Genomic DNA, 9,364 nt, shown 5'->3' with positions numbered 1-9,364 from the left:
CTAGGTTTTGTGTGGATATTATGACTCATACTGTGGTACTCTATATGTAGTATTGTAGACTACTGAAGCAGGACTTTCATTCCATAATTGCAGTTTGACCTGTCACATTCCCGTCACTCTGTCATTTTCTTGGGTATCAATGATTAACGAGTGGAAGCAATTAAAACCACTGTTCTGGACCATTTTTTACATTTTTATTTTGTATTGTTTGTCATTGTCTGACATAAACGACTAAAACCACCAGCAAATCAGCTCCAAGTGATTTACATTTTAGAAATCTGTTCCAAAGTATTCCCACACATAATAGAGATATATACACAGTTTATTAGGTACACAACCCCGCTCATGAAAATTGATTGCTCCTACAGACAGTGACTCACGTGGCTTTGGCTTGCTATACAAAGCAAGCAGACAGGCATCGAGGCAATTAGCTACTGTTTGATAAAATGTGCAAAATTGGTCAAATAAGCGACTTTGAGCGTGATATGATCATCGGTGCCAGGCGTCGCCAGATCCAGTATGAAACGGTCGCACTCCCGGGGATTTTCATGCATGACAGTGTTTAGGGTTTACCGAGAATGGTGCGACAAACAAAAAACATCCAGTCAGTGGCAGTCCTGTGGGCGAAAACAGCTCGTTAATGAGATAGGTTGAAGGAGAATGGCAAGAATCGTGCAAGGTAACATGCGGGCCACAAACAGACAAATAACGGTGCAGTACAATAGTGGGGTGCAAAACGGCATCTCGGAATGGCAAACTGATGAATCTTTGTCACGAATGGGCTGTTGCAGCAGACGACCACCCCGGGTTCCAGTCCTATCAGCTAAAAACAGGAAGAAGCGTCTCCAGTGGGCACGCGATCACCAACATTGGACAATTGAGGAGTGGAAAAACATTGCCTGGAACATGACAGCGAGTGCTGACTGCATTATCTATAATTCTCTTTGATTATAATCTCTTTGAGTATATCCCCCCCTCCCCCAGCAGACATCTCGACGGCCCTGAAAGAACTTCATTGGACTCTATGGAAACTGGAAACTGCAACCGAGGCTGCATTTATTGTAGCTGGGGATTTTAACAAGGCTAATCTGAAAACAAGGCACCCTAAATTCTATCAGCATATTGAATGCGTGACCTGGGCTGGCAAAATTCTGGATCATTGCTACTCGAACTTGCACGACGCATACAAAGCCCTCCCTCGCCCTCCTTTCGGCAAATCTGACCACGACTCCATTTTGTTGCTCGGAGCCTATAGACAGAAACTAAAACAATAAACACCCGTGCTCAGGTCTGTTCAACGTTGGTCCGATCAATCTGATTCCACACTTCAAGATTGCTTCGATCATGTGGACTGGGATATGTTCCGGATAACATTGACGAATACGCTGATTCGGTGAGCGACTTTATTAGCAAGTGCATCAGTGATGTTGTACCCACAGTGACTATTAAAACCTTCCCCAACCAGAAACCGTGGATTGATGGCAGCATTTGTACAAAACTGAAAGCGCGAACCACTGCTTTTAATCATGGCAAGGCGACCGGAAACATGACCGAATACTAAAAGTGTAGCTATTCCCTCCGCCAGGCAATCAAAACCTGCGGGCTTTCCTTCACCGCAGCCAACGTGAGTAAAACATTTAAACGTGTTAACCCTGTCAAGGCTGCCAGCCCAGACGGCATCCCTAGCCGCGTCTTCAGAGCATATTAAATCAATCTCTATCTCAGTCTGCTGTTCCCACATGCTTCAAGAGGGCCACCATTGTTCCTGTTCCCAATGACTATAGCACTCACTTCCATCATTATGTAGTGCTTTGAGAGACTAGTCAAGGATCATATCACCTCCACCCTACCTGACACCCTAGACCCACTCCAATTTTCTTACCACCCCAATAGGTCCTCAGACAACGCAATTGCAATCACACTGCCCTAACCCATCTGGACAAGAGGAATACCTATGTAAGAATGCTGTTCATCGATTACAGCTCAGCATTTAACACCATTGTACCCTCCAAACTCGTCATTAAGCTGGAGACCCTGGGTTTCGACCCCACCCTGTGCAACTGGGTCCTGGACTTTCTGACGGGACGCCCCCAGGTGGTGAGCGTAGGAAACAACATCTCCACCCCGCTGATCCTCAACACTGGGGCCCCACAAGGGTGCGTTCTCAGCCCTCTCCTGTACTCCTTGTTCACCCATGACTGCGTGGCCATGCACGCCTCCAACTCAATCATCAAGTTCGCAGACGACTCTACAGTGGTAGGCTTGATTACCAACAACGACGAGACGGCCTTCAGGGAGGAGGTGAGGGCCCTCGGAGTGTGGTGTCAGAAAATAACCTCAGACTCAACGTCAACAAAACAAAGGAGATGATCGTAGACTTCAGGAAACAGCAGAGGGAGCACCCCCCTATCCACATCGACGGGACAGTAGTGGAGACGTTGGAAAGTTTTAAGTTCCTCAGCATACACATCAAGGAAAAACTGAAATGGTTCCCCAACACAGAAAGCGTGGTGAAGAAGGCGCAACAGTGCCTCTTCAACCTCAGGAGGCTGAAGAAATTTGGCTTGTCACCAAAAACACTCCAAAAACTTTTACAGACGCACAATCGAGAGCATCCTGCCGGGTTGTATTACCGCCTGGTACTGCAACTGCTCCGCCCACAACCGTAAGGCTCTCCAGAGGGTTGTGAGGTCTGCACAACACATCACAGGGGGCAAACTACCTGCCCTCCAGGACACCTACACCACCCGATGTCACAGGAAGGCCAAAAAGATAATCAAGGACAACAACCACCTGAGCCACAGCCTGTTCACCCCGCTATTATCCAGAAGGCGAGGTCAGTACAGGTGCATCAAAGCTGTGACTGGGAGACTGAAAAACAGTTTCTATCTCAAGGCCATCAGACTGTTAAACAGCCATCACTAACATTGAGTGGCTGCTGCAACATACTGACTCAAATCTCTAGCCACTTTAATAATAAATAATTGGATGTAATAAATGTATCACTAGTTACTTTAAACAATGCCACTTTATATAATGTTTACATACCCTACATTACTCATCTCATATGTATATACTGTACTCTATACCATCTACTGCATCTTGCCTATGCCATTCAGCCATCGCGCATCCATGTATTTATATGTATAATATAAAGAATTCAGGCTGTTCTGGAGGTAAAGGGGGTCCGACTCGGTACTAGATGGGTGTACCCAATAAACTGGCTGGTGAGTCTATGTGATCATTCACGAATGTAAGCGGGAGTAGCCAAAACTATAGTTTGTTAACAAGAAATGTGTAGAGTGGTTGAAAAACGAGTTTTAATGACTCCAACCTAAGTGTATGTAAGCTTCCGACTTCAACTGTACATTAACACAGAAAAGACACAGGGTGGAGCGCAGGAGTAGCCTAATGGATGAAAGTGAGCCATGGCTGATAACATTCTGCCTTGCTGCCATTCCTCTGCTGTCAGCTAAACAAACTAGTAATACCAATGAGCCCTAACCCTATAGACAGACCTAATTGTGTGTGCATAAAGGAGATATAAAATGAGCAGAGATAGGAAGGCTGCTGAGGAGTCAATGTCAGACCAGCTAGAACTGGATATGATGTGACAGAGCTTATTGTTTTTTTGCTTTTCCACACATACTGTATCGAACCAAAATGGTGTGTTGATCAACTCTAATAATAATAATTAATGTCATTTGTTTTCGCGCTTTTCATCACAGTTATCTCAATGCTTTTACTGGGAGGAAAAAATTAAAACGTATATACAATAAAACCCCAAATACATTTAGAATCAAGGAAGGTACAATAGCAATAGTGGGCTAGGTGCTAAATACATTTTAGACTGGGACTATGAAAAAAAGACCATCTGTAGAGGTGGGTTTTAACCCCCTAGAGTCAATTGATGCAACGGTGCATCAATCCAAGTAACATAATAAGAAAATCCCCATCAAAATCCGACAGTTTAAGCTAGAGATATCAGTCTATCCACCTCATCCGCATTGGCGGTGAAAGGTAGCAGAGCTAGAGCGGAGTTTGTACCGACCATCCCGAAAATGGTTCTTCTCACGAAAACGTCTGTAGCGTCCAATCCGTTTGGCCTACAAAACGATTAGGACCACTCTATGGTCATTTCACGACCACGGTGGTGTTCTCCGTTTTGTTCTATGACCCTCACAAGTGTCAGGGGACTCGTCTGAAGTCGGTACCGTGGATGTGCCAACTTGTGTTTTGTAGCATCCGAACTGTTTGGGCTACAAACTAATGTCAAACCCACTGTGGAAAGGGGAGATTCTCACAAACACTATGGTGTTCTCCGTTTTGCTCTATGTCCCCCACAAGTGTCATGGGATTCGTCTAGAGTACCGGATTGGGATACATTTTTATATATATGTATATATAATATATATATTTCCTGAGCTTTCTTATATATCCTAGATATAGGACAGCCACTCTTTTTTTGCCATTTCTGAATGTGTTATTCAATGTGTTTCTATGGGCTTTAGTAGTAAAGGCCAAAATCAATATTTAATCAAATGATTTTTTTTAGGGGTCCTATAATTCAAAATCAAATAGCTAAATGATCCATGGTATGACCATCTTAAAACATTTCCAAATGTCAGCTTAGAACCCCCCCTCCCCTCAATGGCTTCAACTCTTATAAGGCCCGTTTTAAAAGTTCAGAGTGATGGAGCAGCTCTCAGGTGGTCAGGGAGAGCATTCCATAGGTGAGGAGCAAGGGAGCAGAAGGCTCGGTCCCCCATAGTTCGAAGACGTGTCTTGGGGATTTGAAGCAGTAGGGAGTGGCTGGAGCGGAGAATGCGAGGTAAAGATAAGGTTCAGTACATCATCAATGTGATATGATTCCAAAACAGGGTAGATTTGATGGAGATGTCTGCACATATTGAACCATTGACTCCGCGAGTCACCCTATTCTCCAGCTACATTCAATGAAAATGTGGGGCAGAATATAACCAATCACAGGCCTTCAAACAGAGCACCTCCCTGAACATTCCATCTGTGCTATCCTTGAAATGTTATTGTGTGCCATCCCTCCCTCATCTCTGTTACAGAGAGCGAGAGAGAGAAAGGCCTGACATGACACCTGACCTGATCTCCCCACGTAGTATTATCCAAGCCACGGTTTTTGGATTCGTATAAAAATAACCAGAATCTCAATGTCTGGGAGAACGGCGCCTCGTCTCTGATAGTAGGCAGTCTTTGTCGGGGAGCCATTATCCTCCATGTTAGCTTAGACTGAGAAAATAATCAGTCCTCTTTGAACCCACCTCTCAAGGATGCACATTGGTGGGAAAGGCACCTTTAAACAGTTAGAAATTTAAATTCAGCCAGGAGATACAGTTGAAGTCGGAAGTTTACATACACTTAGGTTGAAGTCATTAAAAATCGTTTTTCAGCTACTCCACACGTTTCTTGTTAACAAACTACAGTTTTGGCAAGTCGGTTAGGACATCTACTTTGTGCACGACACAAGTCATCTTTCCAACAATTGTTTACAGACAGATTATTTCACTTATAACTCACTGTGTCACAATTACAGTGGGTCAGAAGTTTACATACACTAAGTTGACTGTGCCTTTAAACAGCTTGGAAAATTCCAGAAAATTATGTCATGGCTTTAGAAGCTTTTGATAGGCTAATAAACACAATTTGAATTAATTGGATGTGTACCTGTGGATGTATTTCAAGGCCATACCTTCAAACTCAGTGCCTCTTTGCTTGACATCATGGGAAAATCAAAAGAAATCAGTCAAGAGCTCAGAAAAAAATTGTGAGCCTCCACAAGTCTGGTTCATCATTGGGAGCAATTTCCAAACGTCTGAGGGTACCTCGTTCATCTGTACAAACAAGAGTACGCAAGTATAAACACCATGGGAACACAAAGCAATTATACAGCTGAGGAAGGAGATGCGCTCTGTCTCCTAGAGATGACGTACTTTGGTGTGAAAAGTGCAAATCAACCCCAGAACAACAGCAAAGGACCCTGTGAAGATGCCGGAGGAAACAGGTACAAAAGTATCTATATCCACAGTAAAACCAGTCCTATTACGACATATCCTGAAAGGCCGCTCAGCAAGGAAGAAGCCACACTCCAAAACCGCCATAAAAAAGCCAGACTACGGTTTGCAACTGCACATGGGGACAAAGATCGTACTTTTGGGGGAAATGTCCTCTGGTCTGATGAAACAAAAATAGAACTGTTTGGCCATAATAACCATTGTTATATTTGTAGGAAAAGGCTTGAGGCTTGCATGCCGAAGAACACCATCCCATCTGTGAAGCACAGGGGTGGCAGCATCATGTTGTGGGGTTGCTTTGCTGCAGGAGGGACTAGTGCACTTCACAAAAAAGATGGCATCATGAGGAGAGAAAATCATGTGGATATATTAAAGCAACATCAAAACACCAGTCAGGAAGTTAAAGCTTGGTCGCAAATGGGTCTTCCAAATGGATAATGACCTCAAACATACTTCCGAAATTGTCGCAAAATGACTTAAGAACAAAAAAGTCAAGGTATTGGAGTGGCCATCACAAAGCCCTGACCTCAATCCTATAGAAGATTTGTGGGCAGAACAGAAAAGGCATGTGCGAGCAAGGAGGCCTTACAAACCTGACTCAGTTACACCAGCTCTGTCAGGAAGAATGGGCCAAAATTCACCCAAATTATTGTGGGAAGCTTTTGGAAGTCTACCTGCAACTGTCACGCCCTGAACTTAGATATCTCTGTTTTTCTATATATTTTGGTTAGGTCAGGGTGTGACTAGGGTGGGTACTCTAGTTTTTGTATGCCTAGGGTTTTTGTATGTCTAGGGGGTTTTGTATGTATATGTTGGCCTGATATGGTTCCCAATCAGAGACAGCTGTTTATCGTTGTCTCTGATTGGGGATCATATTTAGGTAGCCATTTTCTTCATTTGTGTGGTGGGATCTTGTCGATGTGTCGATGTGGTGGCAGCATCATGGTTTGGGCCTGCTTTTCTTCAGCAGGGACAGGGAAGATGGTTAAAATTGATGGGAAGATGGATGGAGCCTAATACAGGACCATTCTGGAAGAAAACCTGATTCTGCAAAAGACCTGAGACTGGGACGGAGATTTGTCTTCCAACAAGACAATGATCCAAAACATAAAGCAAAATCTACAATGGAATGGTTCAAAAATAAACATATCCAGGTGTTAGAATGGCCAAGTCAAAGTCCAGACCTGAATCCAATCGAGAATCTGTGGAAAGAACTGAAAACTGCTGTTCACAAATGCTCTCCATCCAATCTCACTGAGCTCGAGCTGTTTTGCAAGGAGGAATGGGAAAAAATTCCAGTCTCTCGATGTGCAAAACTGATAGAGACATACCCCAAGCGACTTACAGCTGTAATCGCAGCAAAAGGTGGCGCTACAAATTATTAACTTAAGGGGGCTGAATAATTTTGCACGCCCAATTTTTCAGTTTTTGATTTGTTAAAAAAGTTTGAAATATCCAATAAATGTTGTTCCACTTCATGATTGTGTCCCACTTGTTGTTGATTCTTCACAAAAAAATACAGTTTTATATCTTTATGTTTGAAGCCTGAAATGCGGCAAAAGGTCGCAAAGTTCAAGGGGGCCGAATACTTTCGCAAGCACTGTATATACACCGAACAAAAATATATACGCAACATGCAACAATTTCTAAGATTTTACTGAGTTATAGTTCATATAAGGAAATCAGTAAATTGAAATAAATGAATTCGGCCCTAATCTATGGATCTCACATGACTGGGCAGGGGCACAGCCATGGGTAGGCCTGTTAGGGCGTAGGCCCTCCCACTTGGGAGCCAGGCCCATCCACTGGAGAGCCAGGCCCGGCCAATCAGAATGCCCACAAAAGGGCTTTACTACAGACAGAAATACTCCTCAGTTTCATCAGCTCAGACGATCCCGCACGTGAAAAAGCCAGATGTGGAGGTCCTGGCATGGTTACATGTGGTCTGCGGTTGTGATGCCAGTTGGATGTACTGCCAAATTCTCTAAAACGACATTGGAGGAGGATTGTGGTAGAGAAATTAACATTCAGTTCTCTGGCAGCAGCTATATGCAGTCAGCATGCCAATCCTTCAAAACTTGAGGCATCTGTGGCAATGTATTGTGTGACAAAACTTTTATTGTCTCCAGCACAAGGTGCACCTGTGTTATGATCATGCTGTTTAATCAGCTTATTGATATGACACACCTGTCAGGTGGATGGATTATCTTGGCAAAGGAGAAATGCTCACTAACAGGGTTGTAAACAAATTTGTGCACAACATTTAAGAGAAACAAGCTTTTTGTACGTATGGACAATTTCTCAAATCTTTTATTTCAGCTCATCAAACATGGGACCAAACCTTTACGTTTATATTTTTGTTCATTATAGATGCTGTGTCTTGGTCCTATGGAAACCCTAACATAATTGTCCTTTAAGGTCATGGCTCTTAGTAGTTTCCATGGTGACAGGTTTTATGTTCAGATAATCAGGTGAAAAGTGGTTTCTATTCTAAGGCATTGTCTCCCATGGGGGGATCAATCTGTCTCAGTCTGATCAATAGCACAGACGTGAACACACACACACCGTCCTCCTGCGAACTAACTCACTGTCACTGCTATAGGACAAGAGCACTGACAAGAAACAAAGAAAAACCAACAGAGAGACTCACAAACACTCTCTGACATAAGGAGTTTGACTGTATTGTGTCTCTTTAGCTTCATCGTCTTACTTGCTTTGGCAATTTGAGAACTATTTCCAAAGCAGAAGACCACAGTCAACCCGGAATAACTCCTTGAGTCTTCCTCTAGTTCATGTTGTGTTACATTGGCACACAGTACAATGTGACTTCATCTCCAGTCTAAATGTGAGCAGTGATGTTACACACTGGTTGGCAGAACAAAAGTAGTCTGATCAGGGAAGGCGATAGGGCTGTCATGTGACCAGCCAAAAATGCTGCTGACAATGCACTGAGGTCTCAGGTGGCATGGGAAAAGCAGGTGAGGGAGAGGAGGGCTGGCAGAGTAGAAAGAAGGAGTTTTTTTTGTCCTCCAGTCCTCCAGCAACCCATACCCCTTTCCTGTTCTGGTGCTAGCCTACAGTAGACGAGGGCATAAGGACAAAGAGGCTTTGTTGACTGTAGAGCTAGAAGAGGTTACTGTCATTACTGTAGGCGACGGCACCGCGACTAAAAGTACAATAACAAAAGAGGTAGGAGGGAGAGAAAGGGGAAGGGATGTCCCCTAAAAAAAAGTCAGCCAGCACAGAAAAGGATGAGTTGTTAGGAATTTTGTAACTTTACCAATCTTGCACGGTAGCCTACAATTGTCTCAAGTTAATAA

The sequence above is a fragment of the Oncorhynchus mykiss genome, chromosome 24, assembly GCF_057628025.1.
Source record: "Oncorhynchus mykiss isolate SJ-2025 chromosome 24, ASM5762802v1, whole genome shotgun sequence".
Taxonomy (NCBI): Eukaryota; Metazoa; Chordata; class Actinopteri; order Salmoniformes; family Salmonidae; genus Oncorhynchus; species Oncorhynchus mykiss.
Note: the sequence above shows the minus strand (reverse complement) of the source record.